We start from the raw sequence: 14,261 nt of genomic DNA, 5'->3' as shown, positions 1-14,261 counted from the left end.
TTGAATATTTGTGACGCCCTCCAAACCCGGGTCAAAAGTTTGGGGTTCACAACACACACATAATACATATAAATCTGCTTATGATAATAATAATATGCAGTGACCCTACTTACCTTCCTCCAAAGATCGCAACAGGTAAAGTATGCACGCAAGCCACAACCGTACTTATATTACAAACATTCCAAAACCCATCTAGTTTAACTTACATCTGAATAATAAACGTTCTTACAAACTTTCAAACTTAAACTATTACAAAAGTCTTCAGCTACCTTATTCCGTCTTAACCTGGAATCCTAGCTCGCACACTTGACTGGGGATCCTCGCTACCAACAGGTTCCTTCTTCACTGGAAAAGAACATAAACAAATTCGCACAAATGAGCTAACTAGCTCAGCAAGTCACAGTGACAATACTAACATTAAACAATGATCAAATGAAATGATTTAGGTTTTCAAGTTTCTTTATCAGCAATGATTAGAATTAGATATTCAATTTTCATTTCAAAAACCAAGGTTAGGCTGCTAATCAGTCACGCACCAACCCCGAGCAAGGCACACAACTCTGCTCTATATACTGGATCCAAGGCACACATTGGCCTAATACGACCATGAATCTGGTCTGACCATGAATCTGGTCCACAATTATAAAATAATCCAATTCTATAACAATAATAGAATAAACAATGTAAAACAATAAACAAAATCATAAACAACATTGGTCTTCAAGCATAAGGTGATTTGCAATCATTACAAGGTACAACAAGGTAAGTTCAAAGATTGGCTATTAGCCGGTAAAAGAATCAGATAAAAGAGAAATCAAGGTCTCGTATTTATAAGGATTAGTTTTCTGATGTATAAGGTATGAAGGTTTGTATGTTAATCAGTTTTGGTTCAGTGATCGGTATATAATTTGTATGTGTTTGTGGAGTGGTATCGTATATCTATGGTTTGTATCTGGGTATTCAACAATCGATGGTTTACAAAGAATAAGGCTTACGACTCAAATATCAATAACTGGAATTAGGAATTAGGGTTAAATGTCTCAAAGCACTTGCAATATAAATGGAACCAATTAAATACTTACAACATATCTTGAGAAGGTTCAGAACACTTGCCTTATCTCGATTCGCTAACACTTTATTGGCTCTCATTCACTGACTCTTAATCACCGACTATCTGCTTCGCCTTTCTACGCCTCGCTTCCTCTGCTAGACATCACAAGTATCTATCAATACTCTTTCTCACTTTATTCTATTTGTTACAAGCTTCTATCTACACTTCGTTTCGCCTAAATCCGACTTACGGATTGAAACTGATGATTAAAATAGTTAAATAATACACATATACGCATATCGTACACCAATCGGGTCACATATAGCACATAACATGTACAATATTCGATAAATATACTCTTTCAAAGAAGATTCGAGGTATAAATGATTTTTCAGATATTTAATACGAATTTTAACACATTTTTCGGATTTAAAACGGGTCGTTGAATCATTTATAAGCAATTAACAGGGTTCAAATACCCTAATATGACTTTAAAATCAATTTGTAACAATTTTCGAGCCTCGAAAATTATTTAAATAATATTTTAAAGCTCGAAACTATTTTTTAGAATTTTTAAATCAAAGAAATAATTAAATCTAATTAAATAATTAATTAATATTTCATTGATAATTAATTAAATCAATTACCCAATTACTATTTAAATTAATTGACTAATTAAATGATTGATTATCAACTAAAATTAATTAATTAAATAATTCAGATTTATTTTTTGAATTAAAAATAATTTTTTAGAATTAAAATAATGATTTTTGGAATTTTATTATTTAAAAACGAATTTATGAAATTAAAATAAATAAAAAATACGATTTTTAAATAATTTTAAAATAGGAATCCTATTTTTGCAAGTTTTTGAAACTACGGGGACTAAACATCATTTTCAAAACCTCACGTACTAAACTACAAAAAGTACAGGAGTTCGTCGGAAAACGTCTTGTCTCGCCGAAGAAGACAATTCCGGTACCCTCACACGACCAGCTCCTCCAGAATCAAACTACAAAACACAAGGAATCTAACCATGCAATTGAAATTAACAGATAACCCCTGAGTTGGCCGGAAAAGCTCGAAGCAAACTCGCCGGGCGGCGAGTTCTTCCTTGCTCCGGTCAGGCCAACTCCGATATCGTCTGTTGACGAGACCACCATTAATTGATTCCACTTTTCAAGCTCTACACGTTCATACCAACCAATCAATCTAATATCCCCTAGATAAAAAACCCCTAAATTCAATTGAAAACATTCATACGAATTATGAACCCTAATTTCTTAATTTGAAGATTAAACTCAATTTTGAACATGTTATTGAACTCTAAATGACTATTATGACATACCAAAATGATCAGAATCAAATTATCTAAAACATGCAATCATCAAATCATACAAACAACATCAAACTCAAAAATTCATAATTAAATCCAAAATAATTTGAAATTAATAAAAATTATAGAAAATACCTATTGATTCTGCAGGTATATGGATTACAGATTCTGAAAGTACTCATCAAGACCTTTGATTTGGTTACTTGAACTCCAAAATCTGATATCAATAACACCTCCAAATATAGGTTTGATTCTCAAGAACTATTATGAATATATTGATTTTCTCTGAAAATTAACAATTTTTACTGTTTGCAAATGATTATCTATACAAAATAAAATATGGTAAGGGCTATTTATATTTACGGAATATTGGTACCCCGTTGGATCATATCAGATATAAAATATAATATTTATTTGATAAAACAGATCCAATTCGGTATCGATTTTAGGATAATTACCCAAAACTAAGCATTTTGTAAATACAGACTTGGTCTAAGCACTTTGGTTACACGGATTACGAGAAGATAATGTAATAGTTTAATCAAAATATCCCGTTTCTCGAAGGTACGGGTATTATCGATTTACCAAAACGAATATTGTATTGAAAATTTTGCGCCGGGACCCGCACATAGAAAACCGTACTCCGGATTGAAAATGTCAAAACATGGAAAATGCTTGTAATATTCCAATTAGGTTGGAAAAGAGTTTTCCTGAGACTTCCGGATTGTAAAACCGTAAAAACGATTGAAGTAGATTGGTTTCTGATTATACAAAATAGTTTATAATTACTCAGAAAAATAATTTATTAAATCCATAAATCTCTTATAAAATCATATAACAACATAAAAATTAATAGAAAAATATCACAATTATCTATACTTTATTTTGGACATATAAAAATTAAAATACTCAAATATTATCACATTTAAACATCCAAACACATATACCACTTTGAAGGGTTTTTAGCACATAAACGCAGTGAAAACGTAAATTTAATCTTAAAAAAAATGAAACCCTCCGCAGGATCCATGCGAAAAATAATATTTAATTTGTAGTTCAGTGTGTTTACCTTAAGAAGCTTTACGTTAATGGAAAAATGGAGGTCTTTAATAGCGATCCAAGAACGATGAACAGAGATCCTTAGCAGCTGTTCCTCAAGTGTGAAGCACTCCACCGGTATCCACCAAGAAAACGATGTAATGAATGAGGAGGAGATGGAGAGAATTAGGGTTTTGTAAATCTTTTTGGTTTTGGCAAAAATACGGTCTATAATAGTATATTTATAGGCAAAATTTTCAGCTGAAAATTTTCCCATAAAATATTATTATTATTAACCCTTTATCATTCTCACTAATAATTAAAACACCTTTTAATTATTAATCTTTTTTCTAAACTCTTTAGAAATAATTCTCTCACTTGATTTAATTTCCAAAAATTAAATTCTTAATTAATAATATTAAGAACCTTTTCTTAATTAATTTATAATCAATTAAATCTTATTTAATCAATTATTAAATTTGCCAATTAATTATTTATTTCATAAATAAATAATTATCAGCCATTATTAATTAATTCCTCCACCATTAAATCATTCTCTTTTATGGTGTGACCCTGTAGGTTCAATATTAAGCCGGTAGTAGAAATAAATAATAATAAAACTATTTTATCATTATTTTTATAAATTCTCTAATTCATTAAATATGATTAATTAATTAATCATATTTATTCTACATCGTGAGGGATACTTCTCAGCATATCCCGACTATCCGGATAATACGAATTCACTGCTTAGAATACCAAGAACCTATTCAGTGAGTAGTTACCGTACAATTAATTCCTTCTACCCTGCAATGTCACGATTAAATACAAGGCATGTAACTTGTGTCAAGCCTATCTTATTTAATCACTTGCTTTCCCATTCACTATGCTTAGTTCTATTTAATGTAAATTAGAAACTCCTTTCTAATTTCATTCACTCTAGCCAGAGATTCCTGAACTAACATAAGTGGATCAGCATTGAACATTCTCTTCCTACACTGGAAGGGGTAAATCCTTTATTGATCATACACTATCTTCGTGTACAAATTCCTATACCCAGTAGAGCCCTTATAATTGTCCCTTGAGACTAAGAACTAAACCAAAGCATAGTTCAGTGTACAAAAGATGACTATGATGACCTCAAGTCTAAGGATACTTGTACAACTATCACTATGTGAACAACTGCTGACACGTGAGTGAACTCCATCAGTTGTTCAGCTGTGTGAGTGTTAGGGTGAAATCACGCACTAATATTCACGCAAGTATACGCATTCGCAAGTAATATAGAATACTTTCTATTTCGTTCCCTCAGAGACTCAGACTAATTTATTGTCTAATTTAACTCACTCACCAATGTATGACTACTTCTCAATGTTAAGATAATAACACTTAAAATTGTTGATTAAATATTAACTATAATTAACTACTTAATTAACCACTTAACTAACACTTCAATTTATCAATAATAAAACACTCATGAGATCACAACTTCATTATTACTTCCTTCTATAGCCATTGTTATTACCTTTAGCATGTGACAGTGATGATATTAATCGAATAACACGAAACTGATAAAAGCCAACTTTCATTGTACTAATACCATTCTACCAAACATCCACAATTAAGATAGAAGTTGAATAGTCATCAATTATGTTGAGTCCCTATATGTCTACAGAAATTGACAACACAACGATTTAAGCACAAGTTATCCCTTTTTGATTACATAGGGCAAATAAAACTGTTAGAGTTACCCACTAATCATGCACAACGTACATGAACCTATGCTAGCATGGCAAGTTCTAAATCTCAAGATCCACCGTCGCTTCACAAGAGATTAACACCCTATCTTATATATTCGCGACGCACATAAGACGAATACGCACAACCAATACTAGATATCATGCAATCATCACATATTAAAGTATTAAACAATTAACTAAAGAATTCCATAATAAATCCGTTGCAACCCCATGATCACGATTAGCCCATAATAGAACTTATCGCCATCATGGGTTCATATGAAATCATGATAAACAAACACAAGAAAATAATAACTAAACTGATTATATTAAAACAGAGTACGTCACAAGAGTAAATAAGTCAAAGCAAGAAAACTAGCATCCAACGTTACAACGAAATAAGAATCACAAGAATATATGCTTCCCCTTCGTTGCTGTGTGCTAAATCGGTCTTCTTCCTTATCTCCTTCGCTTCTTGCAAAACACAATCTAAAACATAATCTCCTCTTAATTCTCTATGAAAACGTCTCAAATATACCTATATAATAGTCCCATAAAACTCAGATTACATAGAAGTTGGAAGCCAAACAGAAGTAGAAGTCTAAAATAATATATCTTTTTCCCCGACCCTGCGCGACCGCTCAGCATTTCTGCGCGGGCGCGCAAGGCTGCTGCGCGGCCGCTCAGCATTGCTGCGCGGGCGCACAGGACCCTTCTGGAAAAATTCCATGTTTGCTCCGTTTCTTCACCGTAATCTGCCCGTTCTTTTCCTCTCGCAATGGTGAACACATGCCAAGGCTTATTCTTGATGATTCCTCCTCCGAAATGCAACTAATACCCTGAAATGCATAAACACTAGAAAAACGCATCAAATACACAAAATACTTGATTTCAAGACACCAATTTAAGCCATTTTAAGACGTTCTAAGTGGTATAAAATGCCACTTATCACACCCCCAAACTTAAATCGATGCTTGTCCTCAAGCGACACAGACTCAAAAACAAATAAAAATATGCATGAATGCAATCTATATGAAAATGCAACGATCCCCCTTACTACAATTAACCAACCAAATTGCCACGTCTCAACGAATGCAGTTAGACACTAAAGATCAATAAACTCATGCAAACGGACATACCGCCAGAAATATGGTGCGTGCAAATGCTTAACAGATATGCTTTGGAACTAGACCAATTACTATGACTAGACTATCCTCAAGGCAATCCTACGATTATACAAAGAATAAAAATTCTAGGCACAAAGTGATATACAACACTACAAGAACTCTGGAGCTTACTACAGAATCGTGCTTTTTATTTACAACTCAAATGCTTATTTGACCGTGCAGTGAGTGAGGTCCACAAAAGACTTATACAATGGTATCCATGTAACGAGCGTTAGGTTAGCGGATCCCAGACTCTAAAAGCCTTAGGTCACTAGGCACAAAGTCCCCTAAGAACTTAATAACTCGAATACCAAAGAGCCCACTCTTGATCAATTATGCAATTTTTTTTTTTTTTTTCTGAGCAAGTGCGTTTCGCTCCATCTTGCTCAACCCTAGACTACTCGCATAACATGCGAGCCGGCTACTAGCCATTTGACGCCTAGCCACAACTAGCAACAAATTCCATTTTTACTCCATTTTTTTTTCTTTCTCATGCCTTTACCACTAAGAACCTATTATCAAATTCTAAGCATAATAAATAGATTATCCTCGAAAATAATCAGATCATAACAACAATCTAGTCGTTAAGCATTCTCTAAGACTTAGTGACAATACAAGTGCTTCTAGCATACATATCAACCTACACAACTTAATATCACTTTAATGCTATCACTACACTCGCATCAATATCACAAGTCAGTCGATAAATCATTGCAAAAGGGATCATGGTATATGCATGAGCTATATGATATGACAAACAAATAAAGCTATATAAAAAAAAACTATATGGCAAAAATTATGCAACTATATGAACTAACTATCATGAATATGCAGCTATATGACACACACAAAATATTCCTTAACTACCACCCCCAAACTTAAAACCTTCACTGTCCCCAGTGAAGGTAGTAGAAAGGAACACAGGGTATACCTACTCGGAGTCATCATCATCATCACCCTCAGTGGGTGGAGTATCAGGCGGCGGGTATGCAGAGTCCTCACCAAAAACTGGCCACTGGATATCAGCTCCAAGGCCTCGAAAAGCAGTCCCTAACGCAAGAGTGAGCTCCTGAGCAAGCCTGCTCTGCGTCTCATACATGGCATCCATCCGCCGTGAAAGCCTCCTATACTGGGCATCACCCATCCCAGCACCCTCCTGAGCTCTCGAAGAACTAGCCTCACCACGCCCTGGCTTGGCCATAGTAGCACCTCGTGCTGGACGCCCTCCTGGAAGACGATAACCCAGCCCATGCTCCTCAGGCTCACCACCGGTCCACTCCTGCATCCCATTCAGAGTGCCAGAATCTATCGGAGCTGCTGGCAACTGCAACTGCTCATGAGCCGGCCAGTTCACTCCTACTGCTCGGCATAGCTTTGTAACCGTGGATGGATAAGGGATGTTCATATGCTTTGCTCCCCTCAAAAACTTCAGAATTCCTTGGTAGATAAACTCACCAAGGTCCACATAGTATTCCTCATTCAGAATTCCCCACAACAACTGTGCTCTCTCAACTGTGACCTCGTGTGCATGTGAAGAAGGCAAAATATTAGCACATATAAATGCATTCCATGCACGGGCATACCTGTTCATGGCGATCGCCGGAAAGTGACGATACTCATTATTGGCTGGACTGCGGTTCCAAACTGTGCCCGGTCGACAGAGAGTCGCACAAATCAAATCCAAGTCAAAGTCCTCAGTAGTCTTTTCATTCCAGTTCTCCTCCTCGGGCTTCCTCTCTCGCTGTCCAATCACACGGCGAATCGCCGCAGGATGATAATCAACCGTCAGCCCACGAACTACAGAAAACCCATTCTTTTCAGCCTTCGCGTTCGCGTAGAACTCGCGAACAACACTCATCGGTACTGCTTCGGGTGACTCACAAAAAGCTATCCACCCCTTCTCTGTAATCATGGGCAACAACTCACCATCCCTCCCTGATGGTAAAAACCCCCTCTCCTTCAGAATCGGCTTCCCCAACAGCCTAGTGTACTCCTCCTCCGCAGCTCTGTCAGTTAACCGAGGCCTTGCAGCAGTACCCCTTGATGAATCAGCAATAGGAACTGTGCTGCTGCTGTCAATAGTGCGTGCTCTCTTGGGTGCCATTGATTTGTGAATAAAAGTGTGTAAGAACTAATTTTTTGATGTTTATGAGAGGGTTTAAGTGTAGGAAGTTTGTGGGAGATATGTGGGATATGTGTATGTATATATAGGGTGTGGAGTAGGTTAAATTAGATTAGGAGTGGGGTTGAGGGATAAAATCATGGGGTAATGGGAAAAGAATTCGTGGGTTTATGGGCTGTGATGTGTTTTTGTGTTTTTGTTTTTTTTTTTGTTTTTTTTTTTTTTCTGAACTGCAAAAAATTTTCTGGAAATCGACCCCTGCGCGGCCGCTCAGCATTCTGCGCGGGCGCGCAGCAAGCTGCGCGGCCGCTCAGCATAGCTGCGCAGGCGCGCAGAGGGTCTCTGGAATTTTTTTTTTCAGCCCCTGTTTTCTGATTTTTTTGTGTTTTTGGATAGGTTATTAACTTCTAAAGGTTCCTGTAACAACAATTCATGGGTTACCTCCCACGCAGCGCTTCTTTTTCGTCATTAGCTTGACGTTCCGTACCTTTCTCACATAGTCAACAACATGGCACTAACCACCTCTCGGTTTGCCATGTCCCCATAGTAGTGTTTCAACCGCTGACCGTTAACCTTGAATGCTTGGTCTGAATCATTCTCAAAAATTTCCACCGCTCCATGTGGAAACACAGTTTTGACAATAAAAGGTCCAGACCACCTTGATTTCAACTTCCCAGGAAAAAGTCGGAGCCGAGAGTTGAATAACAGAACTTGTTGCCCTGGCACAAATAACTTAGGATGTAGCTTCCTATCGTGCCACCTCTTCACCTTTTCCTTATACATTTTGTTATTCTCGTACGCTTGAAGTCAAAATTCATCAAGTTCATTAAGCTGAAGCATTCTTTTTTTACCAGCTGCATCTAAATCCAGGTTCAATTTCTTCAATGCCCAGTAGGCCTTATGCTCAAGCTCCGCCGGTAGATGACATCCCTTACCGTACACCAACTGAAACGGTGACATCCCAAGTGGAGTTTTGTATGTTGTTCTGTAAGCCCAAACAGCTTCATCGAGCTTTAAAGACCAATCCTTCCTTGACGGACAAACAACCTTCTCTAGAATGCGCTTTATCTCTCTGTTAGACACTTCCGCTTGACCATTTGTTTGCGGATGATAGGCAGTAGCTACTCGATGATTCACATTATAACGCTGCATCATAGAAGTGAACTTACGGTTGCAAAAATGCGATCCTTCATCACTTATGATTACCCGAGGTGTTCCAAACCTTGTGAAAATTTACTTATGAAGAAAATTTAGTACTGCCTTTGCATCATTTGTCGGTAAAGCTTTAACTTCGACCCATTTTGAGACATAATCGACTGCAAGCAAGATGTACTGATTATTGCAAGACGAGATAAAAGGCCCCATGAAATCGATTCCCCATACATCAAAGACCTCGACTTCAAGCATCACATTTAATGGCATCTCATCCTTCCTTGACAAATTTCCCACTCTTTGGCAATGATCACACCTTAAAACAAACTGATGAGCATCCTTGAACAAAGTAGGCCAGAAAAAACCTGCTTGCAGAATACGAGCTGCCGTCTTCTCACCTCCATAGTGTCCACCATAAACCGTGGAATGGCAGTCTCGTAATATCCCCTCCGTCTCACAGAACGGGATACATCTCCTGATGATCTGGTCAGCTCCCTGTCTAAACAAATATGGTTCATCCCACATATACCACTTCACCTAATGCAGAAACTTCTTCTTTTGAGCGGATGTCAAATTAGGAGGCATTATATTGCTGACAAGATAGTTTACAATATCTGCAAACCATGGTTCTTCCTCCTGAATTGTAAACAACTGCTCATCCGGAAAAGATTCATTAATTAACGTCCTATCTTGTGAAGTAGAATCGGGATTCTCCAACCTAGAGAGATGGTCAGCTACTTGATTCTCAGTACCTTTTCTATCTTTGATCTCTAACTCAAATTCTTGAAGTAAAAGCACCCAACGAATGAGTCTCGGCTTCGAATCCTTCTTAGAAACCAGATAGCGAATAGCTGCATGATCAGTGAATACTGTCACTTTCGTACCAAGCAGATAAGATCGAAATTTCTCAAAGCCAAAGACTATAGCCAAAAGCTCCTTCTCAGTAGTGGTGTAGTTCAATTGGGCCCCATTTAAAGTCTTACTCGCATAGTAGACCACATGGAAGAGATTTTTCTTACGCTGTCCCAGAACTGCACCTACCGTATAATCACTCGCATCACACATCATCTCAAACGGTTCTGTCCAATCTGGTGCTATAATAACTGGTGCCGTGATCAAACTCTCCTTGAGATTCTCGAATGCTGCCAAACATTCATCATCAAATTTGAAAGGCACATCTTTCTCAAGTAAATTGCACAACGGCTTAGATATCTTTGAAAAGTCCTTGATGAATCGCCGATAAAAACCCGCATGACCGAGAAAACTACGGATTCCTTTCACCGAATTAGGTGGGGGAAGATTTTCAATGACTCCCACCTTGGCCTTGTCCACCTCCAGACCTTTGCTAGAGACCTTATGCCCAAGGATAATGCCTTCACGCACCATAAAATGACATTTCTCCCAATTAAGCACCAAATTAGTTTCCACGCATCTTTTGAGTACGGCGCGCAGATTATTTAAACATTCATCATATGAGTGTCCAAAGACGGAGAAGTCATCCATGAACACTTCGACGTTATTTCCAATCATGTCAGAGAATATAGCCATCATACATCTCTGAAAGGTGGCCGGGGCGCCACATAACCCAAACGAAACTCTACGAAAAGCAAATGTGCCAAATGGACAAGTGAAGGTAGTCTTTTCCTGATCCTCTGGTGCAATACAAATCTGATTATACCCGGAATAACCATCCAGAAGACAAAAATACTCATGTCCCGCCAATCTATCAAGCATTTGATCAATAAATGGAAGGGGAAAGTGATCCTTTCTTGTGGCTTTGTTCAATTTCCTATAATCCATGCATACTCTCCATCTTGTAACTATTCGAGTAGGGATGAGCTCATTCTTTTCATTTGCGACCACAGTGATACCTCCTTTCTTAGGAACACATTGTACAGGGCTCACCCACGAGCTGTCAGAAATAGGATAAATGATGCCTGCATCTAGCCATTTCAGAATTTCTTTCTTCACCACCTCCTTCATGATGGGATTCAGTCTTCGTTGCTGTTCCACAGTTGGCTTACTTCCTTCCTCTAGCAGAATTTTATGCATACAATATGAAGGACTTATCCCCTTGATGTCTGCTATGGTCCATCCTATAGCCGATTTGAATTCTCTCAAAATCCTTAAGAGCTTATCTTCCTCACTACCTGAAAGGTCAGCTGAAATAATAACAGGTAACGTAGATGAATCACCTAAAAAAGCATACCTCAAGTGTTCAGGTAATGGTTTAAGCTCCAAGGTAGGTGCTTCCTCTATTGATGGTTTGAGCTTCCCTTCAGCATTCTTAAGGTCAGAAGTACCAAGAGATTCAAATGGTATATCCAGCTTTCGCTTCCAGGGAGAAGCGTTCAGATATTGTAATTGCTCGTTGCTATCTTCATCATCGCTGTCAAAATCCCCCACTAAGGCCGTTTCCAATGCATCAGACATTAGCATGTGATCGAGTTCCGAAGTAACCGCAGAATCAATCACATCCACTTTTAAGCACTCTTCATCTTCTATAGGGAATTTCATTGCCTTGAATACGTTGAAGGTCACATCCTGATCTTGGACCAGCATAATAAGTTCCCCTTTTTGCACATCTATCAAGGTATGGCCAGTAGCCAAGAAAGGCCTCCCCAAGATTATGGGAATCTTCTTATCTTCCTCAAAATCCAGAATAACAAAATCTGCAAGAAAGAAGAGCTTATCCACCTTGACGAGCACATCCTCAACTATGCCCCTTGGGTAAGTAATGGAACGGTCCGCCAATTGTAGCGACATGTATGTGAGTTTTGGATTAGGCAGATCCAGCTTTTTAAAGATCGACAACGGCATCAGATTAATGCTTGCTCCCAAATCACAAAGGCACTTGTCAAAAGTTAGATTGCCAATGGTGCAAGGAATGGTGAAGCTTCCTGGATCTTTCAGTTTTGGTGGTAACTTTTGTTGCAAAACCGTGCTGCATTCTTCCGTGAGAGCAACGGTTTCAAGGTCATCCAGTTTCACCTTCCTTGAAAGAATAGTCTTCATAAACTTCGCATAACTAGGCATTTGTTCCAGAGCCTCAGCGAAAGGTATATTGATGTGAAGTTTCTTGAACACCTCCAGAAACTTCCCGAACTGTCTATCCAGCTTTTGTTGCTGCAATCTCTTAGGAAAAGGTGGTGGAGGATAGAGCTGTTTCTCCCTTATATTAGCCTCAGGCAGAGTGTGTTCAACAGTAGTCTTCCTTGGTTCCGCCGCTTTCTCCTTTTGCTTAGATTCTTCATCTCTAACTTCAGCTTCGACTTCTTTTGCCTTTTCAGCATCAGCTACTTTTCCAGACCTTAAGGTAATAGCCTTGACTTGCTCTTTAGCTTCCTTCCTGCCTTGTACTTCCGTGTCACTGGGAAGAGTGCCAGGTTGACGATTGAGCACTGCATTGGCTAATTGACCGATTTGATTTTCCAAGGTCTTGATAGAAACCGCCTAAGTCTTGCACAACAGCTTAAGTTCCTCAAAATCAGCACTAGTAGGTGCAACTGCACTTCCCTGTTGAGGATATGATTACCTTGTAGCATACTGCTGTGGTTGCTGGAATCCAGGTGGGTTAAACTGTTTACTTACTCCTTGCTGATATGTTGGCTGAATAGCATTTTGATTATTCCCCCAGCTGAAATTTGGATGATTTCTGTTGTTAGGATGATAGGTCGCTGGCACAGGCTGCTGTTGTCGCTGATAATTATTCACATACTGAACAGATTCGTTGACAAGAGAACACTGATCCGTAGCATGAGAACCTGCACAAAGCTCACAAACCATAGCTATTTGATTAACTCCATACGTAGCCAAAGAATCAACCTTCATTGATAGCGCTTGGAGCTGGGCTGCAATAGTGGTGGCTGCATCAACTTCCAGAATACCTGCTACCTTGCCTGACGTCATCCTCTGAGTTGGGTTTTGATGCTCATTTGCAGCCATCGTCTCGATAAGATTATACGCCTCAGTATAGCTTTTAGCCCATAAGGCGCCTCCAGCTGCTGCATCGAGCATGGGCCGAGATTGGGCCCCCAAACCATTATAAAAACCAGTGATTACCATCCAATCCGGCATTCCATGATGTGGACATTTTCTCAACATTTCCTTGTAGCGTTCCCAAGCCTCGCACATAGATTCTGTAGGTTGCTGCGCAAACTGAGTAAGAGCACTCCTCATAGCAGCAGTCTTTGCCATTGGATAAAACTTCACCAGAAACTTTTGTGCAAGATCTTGCCACGTAGTGATTGACCCAGCTGGTTCAGAATGTAACCAGTCTTTAGCCTTATCCCTTAGTGAGAATGGGAAAACCCTCAACTTGATAGCCTCATCAGTCACGCCATTATACTTAAAAGTGCTGCAGATCTCGACAAAATTCCTTATGTGCATGTTGGGGTCTTCAGTTGCTGCTCCTCCAAAAGAAACAGAATTCTGCACCATCTGAATAGTGCCCGGCTTGATTTCAAAGGTGTTAGCTTGAATAGCCGGATGAAGGATGCTTGACTGAATGTCATCAATTTTAGGACGAGAAAAATCCATAAGAGCTGGATCAGCTTGAACAATACGATCTCCCATGTTTACTGGTTCTTTCTGCTCAGTTCCTGAATCCGAATCCTCAAAATCTAACTTTTCCGGTGTATCAAGAACTTCGTCTTTC

At 38.5% G+C, this 14,261-nt stretch overlaps 1 non-coding gene across 1 annotated transcript; it reads left to right on the top strand.

The window, feature by feature from the left end:
* The first annotated feature begins 13,679 nt into the window (after window positions 1-13,679).
* LOC141675603 (small nucleolar RNA R71) lies at window positions 13,680-13,786 on the top strand. The gene has a single exon (XR_012556247.1). It is a non-coding gene; the product is annotated as a small nucleolar RNA R71 (small nucleolar RNA).
* The last annotated feature ends 475 nt before the right edge of the window (window positions 13,787-14,261 follow it).

Source organism: Apium graveolens, chromosome 7, assembly GCF_009905375.1.
Source record: "Apium graveolens cultivar Ventura chromosome 7, ASM990537v1, whole genome shotgun sequence".
In the NCBI taxonomy this organism is placed as follows: domain Eukaryota; kingdom Viridiplantae; phylum Streptophyta; class Magnoliopsida; order Apiales; family Apiaceae; genus Apium; species Apium graveolens.
This window is presented reverse-complemented; position numbering and strand designations above follow the sequence as displayed.